The sequence below is a fragment of the Poecile atricapillus genome, chromosome 8, assembly GCF_030490865.1.
Source record: "Poecile atricapillus isolate bPoeAtr1 chromosome 8, bPoeAtr1.hap1, whole genome shotgun sequence".
Taxonomy (NCBI): Eukaryota; Metazoa; Chordata; class Aves; order Passeriformes; family Paridae; genus Poecile; species Poecile atricapillus.
This window is the reverse complement of record NC_081256.1, coordinates 2,548,139-2,556,302: the sequence shown is the minus strand read 5'-3', so window position 1 is coordinate 2,556,302 and position 8,164 is coordinate 2,548,139. Positions and strand designations below refer to the sequence as shown.

The 8,164-nt window shown below is 41.3% G+C and overlaps 1 long non-coding RNA gene across 1 annotated transcript; it reads right to left on the bottom strand.

Annotated features, from left to right (window-relative positions):
• Positions 1-5,909: 5,909 nt before the first annotated feature.
• Positions 5,910-8,156, bottom strand: LOC131581510 (uncharacterized). The gene is made up of 3 exons (XR_009278106.1): positions 7,466-8,156; positions 6,720-6,867; positions 5,910-6,442 (listed from the first exon to the last, which is right to left on the bottom strand). It is a non-coding gene; the product is annotated as an uncharacterized LOC131581510 (long non-coding RNA).
• Positions 8,157-8,164: the final 8 nt, after the last annotated feature.

Sequence of the window (8,164 nt, the reverse complement as noted above, 5' to 3'; positions counted from 1 at the left end):
GGATTCACGTGTTGAGACTTTTGCTGCTGTCGTTCCCTGGATGTCACACAGCCACATTGCCATCTAGCGCCCGAGGCCACATCCGCAGCGACAACGGGAACTTGGAAAGGATATTCCAAATTAGTTCACAATAACAAACACGGATCACTTTTGTTTGCCACTAGTGCAGTACTATATGATAAAACAATCGCATCTAACAGATGACAAGGAAGATTTTTTTTGTTGTTGTTTTGTTGTGGGTTTTTTTGAGCAGGACCGAGGAAATTATGAGGAGAATGCAAAAGAATGTCTGACTATAAGCAGTGTTGAAGTGTCATTAGTAGGAAATATGATCATATTTAGAGAATATAGTGAATTGGATGCACTGTATCAGCATTTAGAAGAAGTTTTATTGGGTCTACAATGAAAAAAAGAGAGAGGAAAGGAGCAGGGAAAAGAGGAACAACTAATTCAAATGATGCCCTGCTTTAAGGGCAAATATTCAGTCCTTCAGGCAGAAATGTGCATAAAAATTGCACAGTTAATTTTGGACTCTGTTACACAAAACACGCCAAGCAATACCCTGCTAAATCTGTAGATATCAATCAAAAACTCCCCTACCTCCTTAAAAAAAATGAATGGTATGTGGTTGGGAGCAATTCTGCTGCAGTGGAGCACCCAGGAAAAGTGAAATTATCTCAGTGCTGCCAAACTCTCTGTAAAATACCCTTGGAAGCTTTAGGAGAGGTCCGTGCTGCTGCAGAGCCTCCAAAGGGACAGAATCCAGTTTGCTTTTCCGTGAAGCATTTAAGCTCCCTTTCAGAGTCAGATCCTGAACTTCTGTGTCACAAACTGCTGTGCTTTTGATCAAAATTCAAAAGGAAATTATCGACTCTGTTTAGTGACTGTTATGAAAAACAAAATGTTTTTAGGGAGGGCTTGAACAGAGGGAACAGGAAAGTTTTAGATCAGTTTTGAGTAGATATAAAACTGCATCTTGAGGCTGCAATTACCTGAAAAGCTGTGACAGTCTGGAAGTTTGCTGCTAACAAAGTGGGAAGATTCTGCTTCCATTTTTTCCTTTAGACGGTCTGGAATTCAGTGGGTCCCTCTGTCACTTGACTCAGCTCAATAACCAAAAAGAAAATTGATTCATTGTTTCCACTTACATTCTGAAGTTGTTTATGAAAAGATATAATGTGTGTATTTGGAGCAGGTATAAGGGGAGGAATCAGAAACAGCCTGCCCAGAAATGGGTAAATAAAAGGGAAGATCAAGACATTCCGTTTTCCTGTGCAGATGTAAAAAAATTAAATTATTAAAAAAGATCTAACCAGACAAAAACACTCAGACTTCTAGCACTTTTCACTTTTTAATTTTCAGTCTATTTGCTCGCTGTAGTTGTTTCTTATCCCCTTCCCCAACACTGGAAGAATTCCCTCTGTGTCCCACACTCATCTCTCTGACAATGGGGACACCCCGCACTGTGCACAGGGCAGTGCTTTGTTTCTGTCACTAATATTTCCCCTGCCATGGGGCTATCTGCTGGCTTTTTTTGCCTCAAAGCATTTTAATAAAACCACTACAAGATTCCTCCAGCTGCCCAGCTACGTTATTTATTAAGATATGAAATAATGTGCCTTCACAAAATGCCAGCACCTGTTCTAGCCCAGCGCACAAACCCTGCCATCTGTTAGTACCCATTCCATTCCTGCAGAATGCCATGGGCAGCATGCAGGGCATGCAGGAGAAAGCCCTGTGGAAATGAAGGGTTCTACCTACAAACACTCTCTGAGAACCCACAGACACATAAATGCAATTTCTTACTCGGTGCACAGGTTTAAAACACTTTATGAAGAACATACATATATATTTTGCCCCAAATACAGCAGGGATAGCATCAACTGAATCATTTTTTATCGTGGCTCTTCTGGAAATCATCTGGTGACATTTCATTCTCCAATCAGTTTGTCCAAAAATTAATGGGAGCCTCCCTATTAGCTCCAGTAAGCAACCTAATAAATGTCAAGAGGTTTACCTAGAAATAAATGGGGAAAAATAATCTGGTAATTATTTGACCAAATTAATTATATTTCTGTTTTGGTTTCTAGAATTTTCTTGCTTCCTTTCTGTTCAAGCAAATCAGCTAGAACAAACACAGCTGAAAAGTGTTCTTGTGAGACTGGCTCTTCACTAAAGAGCTGAATAACCATTTCTTCTTGGACCTAAAGACAACTTTCATATCAAAGAGGTAAATAGAGCTGTTTGGTTAGCAAATGAAAATGCTTCTGCTTAAAATGAAAATGAAAAAAATGTTGGATTTTACAATGGAACAGGAATAGCTAAAATTTTAACAGTCACAAAATTCTTTTAGCTCTGTTTCTGTGAGATAAAAATATCTTTTACTTTTTGAGGCTTTTCTTTCACTTATTTGATCCTGAAGAAAAGATACTGTAGATTTATGTGTTGTTTGTCCTGGAGAGCACAGCTGGTTTAGCTTTTCTGTCAGACCCTCAGGAACCCGTCTTTAAAATTACTTTTTTTAAATGCACAGTGGGTTTGCCTAAGCAAATTTAATTTGTATTACAGTCTGAATCCAAAGGAAGGAATAAAAAAAAAAACCAGAAGGAAAAAAAACAAACTCACGAACACATCTCCACTGCCACCTTTAAAAGAGAAGGGATTCTGTTTTAAATAGTGTGATATTATTATGAAATAGTTAAAAAAGTTAGCCCTATCATGGAGGCTATTTTCATATATGATAGCAAGCCAAAGGTACACAATGCCCTTATCAGCAACAACAAAGTAATGAAAAAGTCCAGACTGTTAAATGGCAAACTACAGGAGCTATTTCCACAAAAAATTAATTTGGGGTAAGATGAAAGAAGAATCAAGGTGACAAAAAACATTCTAATAAATCCAGATTAATTCAAAGTAATATGAAGACAGGAAGGCTTAGGGGTACTATGAAGAACTATGAGGACACTTAAAGAAAAATAACTGCATAAAAGGAGAAGTGAAATTGTAAAAGGATCCCAGCCAGATGAATCTGTGAGGGAAAAAGAACTTGAGAAGGGAATGGCATGCAGATAAGAGTGATTTCTTGGCATCACTAAGCAACGAGATGTTTGCTGTGAAGTAACAGCTCTTTAAACTGGAAAAAAAAACAAACAAAATTATAGAAACTGGACCATTTTGGGTTGGAAAAATTAATGTATTTAACTGTTACAAGTCACAAGAAGACAAATATGTTCACCTTCTGAAGCAATTGAAGAGTGAAGTGGTTGCCCGTTAATATAATCAACTCTTATGAGAATAGGCTGGAAGAAACAAAACTTGGCAGTCACCACTGAGTGGTATTAAAACAGTTTATAACTAGGGGGACGTGCTTCTTTGCCAGGTAAATTCGTTGATAAAATAATTGAATTGAAAACCATAAAATGAGACAATAGCCCAGATGAAACTTGGATTAAAAAAAGCAGGAAAACCAGACCTCCACACTTCTTTGTGAGCTTGACAAAACAAGACAAACTACTAGTTAGTAGACACATGGGATTTAGACTTTTATGAAACTTTTGACAACAGGCCAGACAATACACACATCTAGGTTTAATTTGGACAGTTCTGGTTTCAGAAGATTCTCTCAGGTGTCAGGTTTCAGTGAAAAACAGAAGTACAATTATGAGAACAAGGTATCGACTACTTGTGCTAGCAACAGGAGAGAAGGAAAATAATGTAATTAACCTTTGAACTGGAGGGTGCCATCTCCTAATTTTCCTGTGCCCAAAGAACAAAACAAACCAACAATTCTGCCAGGATCATCGCTCTGTCCTTCTCCTGTGGAAACAAAGGGATCAGACACATCCCACCTGCCCACACAGAACAGTGTGCTGCACACCAGATTTAGATCACAGTGCCCTGGCAAGCACTTGGATCCAGAAGGACAGGACTTGAAATAGAGATGGAATGTAGAGGGAGGTTAAAAACTTTAAAGAATGGGAAAAACAACAATTACTGAAACCATACCTTACTTTGAATAATACTGAATATGTAATATGTACTATTATTTCTGTCCTTGACAACTATCTTAAAAAGATAAGTATTACAAGAAGAGAGAGGAATAATAAAATTAATTTTAAAAATAGGGACTCCTAATTCAAAGCCTGCTGAAGTTAGGAAAGGACTTTAATAGGCTTTGGCTCAAGCCCTTATAATGCAGCAAAGAAAACAATATAAAACTGAAGTGGGATTTATATTCCTACTATAAATAATGTATGTAAACTCAACTACTGGAGACAGTCTTTGTGTGGATCTAATTTATCATTATTATAGTGAGATTATGGCAGCTTTATGCGAGACAGAGGCAAATGTGGGTCATTAATGAAAACAGTTTATTTACATTATCCACTGCAGCTCCCCAGGCACTTTCCCTGCTCTATACCCTCGCTCCTGCCCCACCGTGGCCCACAGGAACACAGCACACGAGCTCAGGGCAGTCGTGGCTGAAACAAGACTGAAAATTGAAAATAAAGAGGACAGGTAATCCTTCCTGCTTTGTCATTTCCCCTTCGAATTGGAAACACAGATGTCAAATACTCACGGTGCAAATAAAACCTCGAGGGGTGTTTGGTCTTCACCCTGTGCTGACTATGAGCACTTGCTGAAAGTGACAACTCCAAAGGAACAGCTTTGGAAGCTTTTTGCACCATGTTTCCCCAGTCCCTCTCGCTGGGGATGTTTGCAGCAGCAGAAGGCAGCTTGCACACGGTGAGACTGCTGAAGCTGGGCTCCATTACCTGATGTTCAGTGGGCAACTCTGAAAATAGGCTATGCTGCTGAAAATGACAACTCCAACAATTCCAGCAAAAAATACCCACTCCCTCAATGTACACAGTGGAACAAAACCAGCCGTGGGTAATATTTCATTCCTTTAAAAACCAGTTTGATGATATAATAAGGTTTGTGTCATCTCTCTTATGTCAGCACTCTACACCTTCTCTGGAAAAAAAAAAAAATTTCTTCAGACTAATCCATGCAGGTTTAGTAAAAAAAGCTTCCAATCTGGTCCATTGTGTCCTCCAGAAAAAAGTTCTGCAGGATTGCCAGATTTGTTCCATTGTGTCCTCCAGAAAAAAGTTCTGCAGGATTGCCAGATTTTTTCTTCTCAGAACAAGAGAACCAACCATTAATTTTAAGAAGGTCGCATCATTAACTGTGAACACATGCACAGCCTGACTGGGTTCACTCTGTGTCCTTCACATAACAATTGGATACCAAACCTGACATTTTGTCTGTATTTTTTCCAAGAAAAAATTCTCCCTTCCAAACAACTTCTCACTACTAATTTGACATATTTATGGCTCAGGAAGACTAGTAAACTTCAGCCCTTAATTTTATCAATTAAATAGGCAAAGCAACAACACAAGCTCCTAAGCTCCTCATTTGTCTCCTCTTTCCCTGAGATATCAACCACTGGTGCACTCTCAGCAGTTATCTGATCCTTTTGCTCTCCTGAAACTGCCAGTGAAAAGGAAATTAATGCCAACTGTGCAGATGACTTTGTATTGACACTTTCCCAATATAATCCAGACCTGCACCACCGGTGTGTTTCACTGGGGACATCCACCCATCATCAGATGGTTGTAATTTTCCAACAGCAACTGTCCTGGGATGCATTGAAAATAATAACAAAAGCTCAGAAACATTCTTTATTTCATTATTGATTTTTACACCACCTATTCTTCAAGCTGGTGTTATGTTTTTGACTACATCAATACAAAATATCCTATTTAAAGCTGTTACTTCAGTATACATTTAAACCACAATAAAATATAACCAACCTACCCATTATAAATGATCCTATTTTATAAATGATGTTAACCTGCTATACTTCCATCTACAGTATAGTTAGTTAATATTTCCTTTCATCCCACCAGCCAAAAAGGTTAATCCTCACAGCAGCTGTTACTACTTCAGTACAGACTCAATGTGAATTTAACCTCTCCTGGATATTGCCCAATAAATTCTGTTGTTTTTCTAAGCACTTCTGTGAATTAAAATGGATGTTGGCTTGCCATCCAAACTCATGAACAGGTCTGAAGTGGCTTTTAGGCACGTTGCCAAAAAACTTCCCAATTCCCTTATAGGGGTATAGCTCTCACTCCAGAGATCTTCCATGCAAGAATTGAAAAACAACACCTTCTCCATTTCATCAAAATTATTTTTCATTTTCTTAGCATTGTTTTAATAAATTCTGCACAAAATTACATTAAAATAATATTAAGGGTTTCATTTGCCCTCTGCAATACCCAGTAATTTAAACTTAGCTGCAGCAAGGCAAATGTGAGATGAACATATCCTCCTGCAACCTTCTTGACAAGGCCAGGATATTGAAAAGCCTGAATATTAAATTCAACCCAGAACATGTGTTTGGGTATAAGGCTGAGGAAAACAGAAATGCTCCCTATTAAAAAAAAATAAAAATCAATTATAAGAATACATTATAATTATAAGAATTATAAGAAATTATAATTATAGAAATATAATTATAGAAATATAATTATAAGAATACATTTTTTTTAGCTGATACTTAACTTTATTCTAACTAAAACAAATATGTCTTAAAAAGCCTTCATTTTCTCCCAGACTTCAATCCTCATTTTTAAAAGTAGTATAGCTTAGACTGTGATCTGGCAAAGCAATGAACAACCCTCTAAAGTTTAAAACAATTGGAGACGTACAGAACATAAGCACATTGCTTGTGTGGCCCCTCCCGGAGATGAAATCTTTCCTGTTTCAATGGAAGTCGTGAACCAGCTTGCACCGATGCGTGGCTTTGAACCTTCTGGAACTTGAGGCATTCTGGGCTCTTGGACAGAGACTTGCCTGCTGATAGGGGAATCGTAGAATAATCAAGATTTGGAGAGACCTTCAAGATCAAATTCTGTTTCACACCCCCCTAAGCGCAGTCTGTAAGACTGAAATTCACAACAGAAGATACACAGACCAACTAGAATAAATAAACTTCAAGTCATAATAAACTTCCAATCCCCTGAAACAGGCCCAGTTGTAAGAAGTCAGTACCCCCTCTTCACAGACATTAGAGCCGGTATGTCGTAATTACTGAATATAAAGCTGATTTTGGTTTTATGCTTAAGTGCAGTTATATTTTTTTCCTTTCTTTACAGAAGCGTTAAAGCTCCCCGAACATGAGGGCAGCAATTCCTCAGCAGGCGCGGCAGTGAAGCCGTGGCCGGGCTGCCGAGGCCGATGCCCCGCAGAGCACAGGTGTCTCCGGGCACCATGCGGGGCCGGAGCGGCACAGACAGAGCCAGCCGGGGTTTAATGTGCGGATTTCTAGCTGCTCCTCCCTGTGGGGCAGCCTGGCCGTACGCGGGGCCGGGAGCCGTCCCTCACAGCGCCGTCCCTCGCAGCGCCGTCCCTTGCAGCGCCGTCCCTCACAGCGCGCACCCACTGCCGCCCGCACCTCTCCGCACTCGCGGCGGCCGCGGCTCAGCAGCGCTTTAATCCCGCACGGTGGCCTCAATTCCCCCGTTTTTCCTACTACGGGGACTCCCCGCCAAGGAAGGGAAGCCGCAGCCCTGCTCCGTGCCCTGGGCGGCTGAGGGAGCCGGGCACCCCGCGCTCCTGCCAGGGTTGTGGCACTGCCGCACAATAGGCTCCCCGGGCCCTCAGAAGCGTTTTAATGGCACAAACGCGCTGGGAGCGCTCGGAGCAACAAAGTTCGTGTTCTTTTCCTCGGGGAGTGCCGGGGGACCGCGTGTCTCCCCCACGCCGGGAGGAGGCGCGGGGGACACCCCATAGCAATCTACAGCTTCCTCATGAGGGGAAGCGGAGGGGCAGATACTGATCTCTGCTCTCTGGCGACAAGTGACAGGACCCGAGAGAACGGCCTGAAGCTGAGCCTGGAGAGGTTTAGGTTGGATATCACGAGGTTTTTCACCCAGAGTGGCTGGGCACTGAAACAGGCTCGGCAGGGCAGTGGTCACAGCAGCACCAAGCCTGACTTCAAGAAGTATTGGGACAACACTTCAGGCACAAGGTGCGACTTTTGGCACAGGGTGTGACTGCTGTGCAGGCCCGGGAGGAGCGGGACTCGCTGCTCCCGGCGGGTTCCTGCCCGCTCGGACTATTCCGCGGCTCCGTGACTCCATTTCCCGGCGCG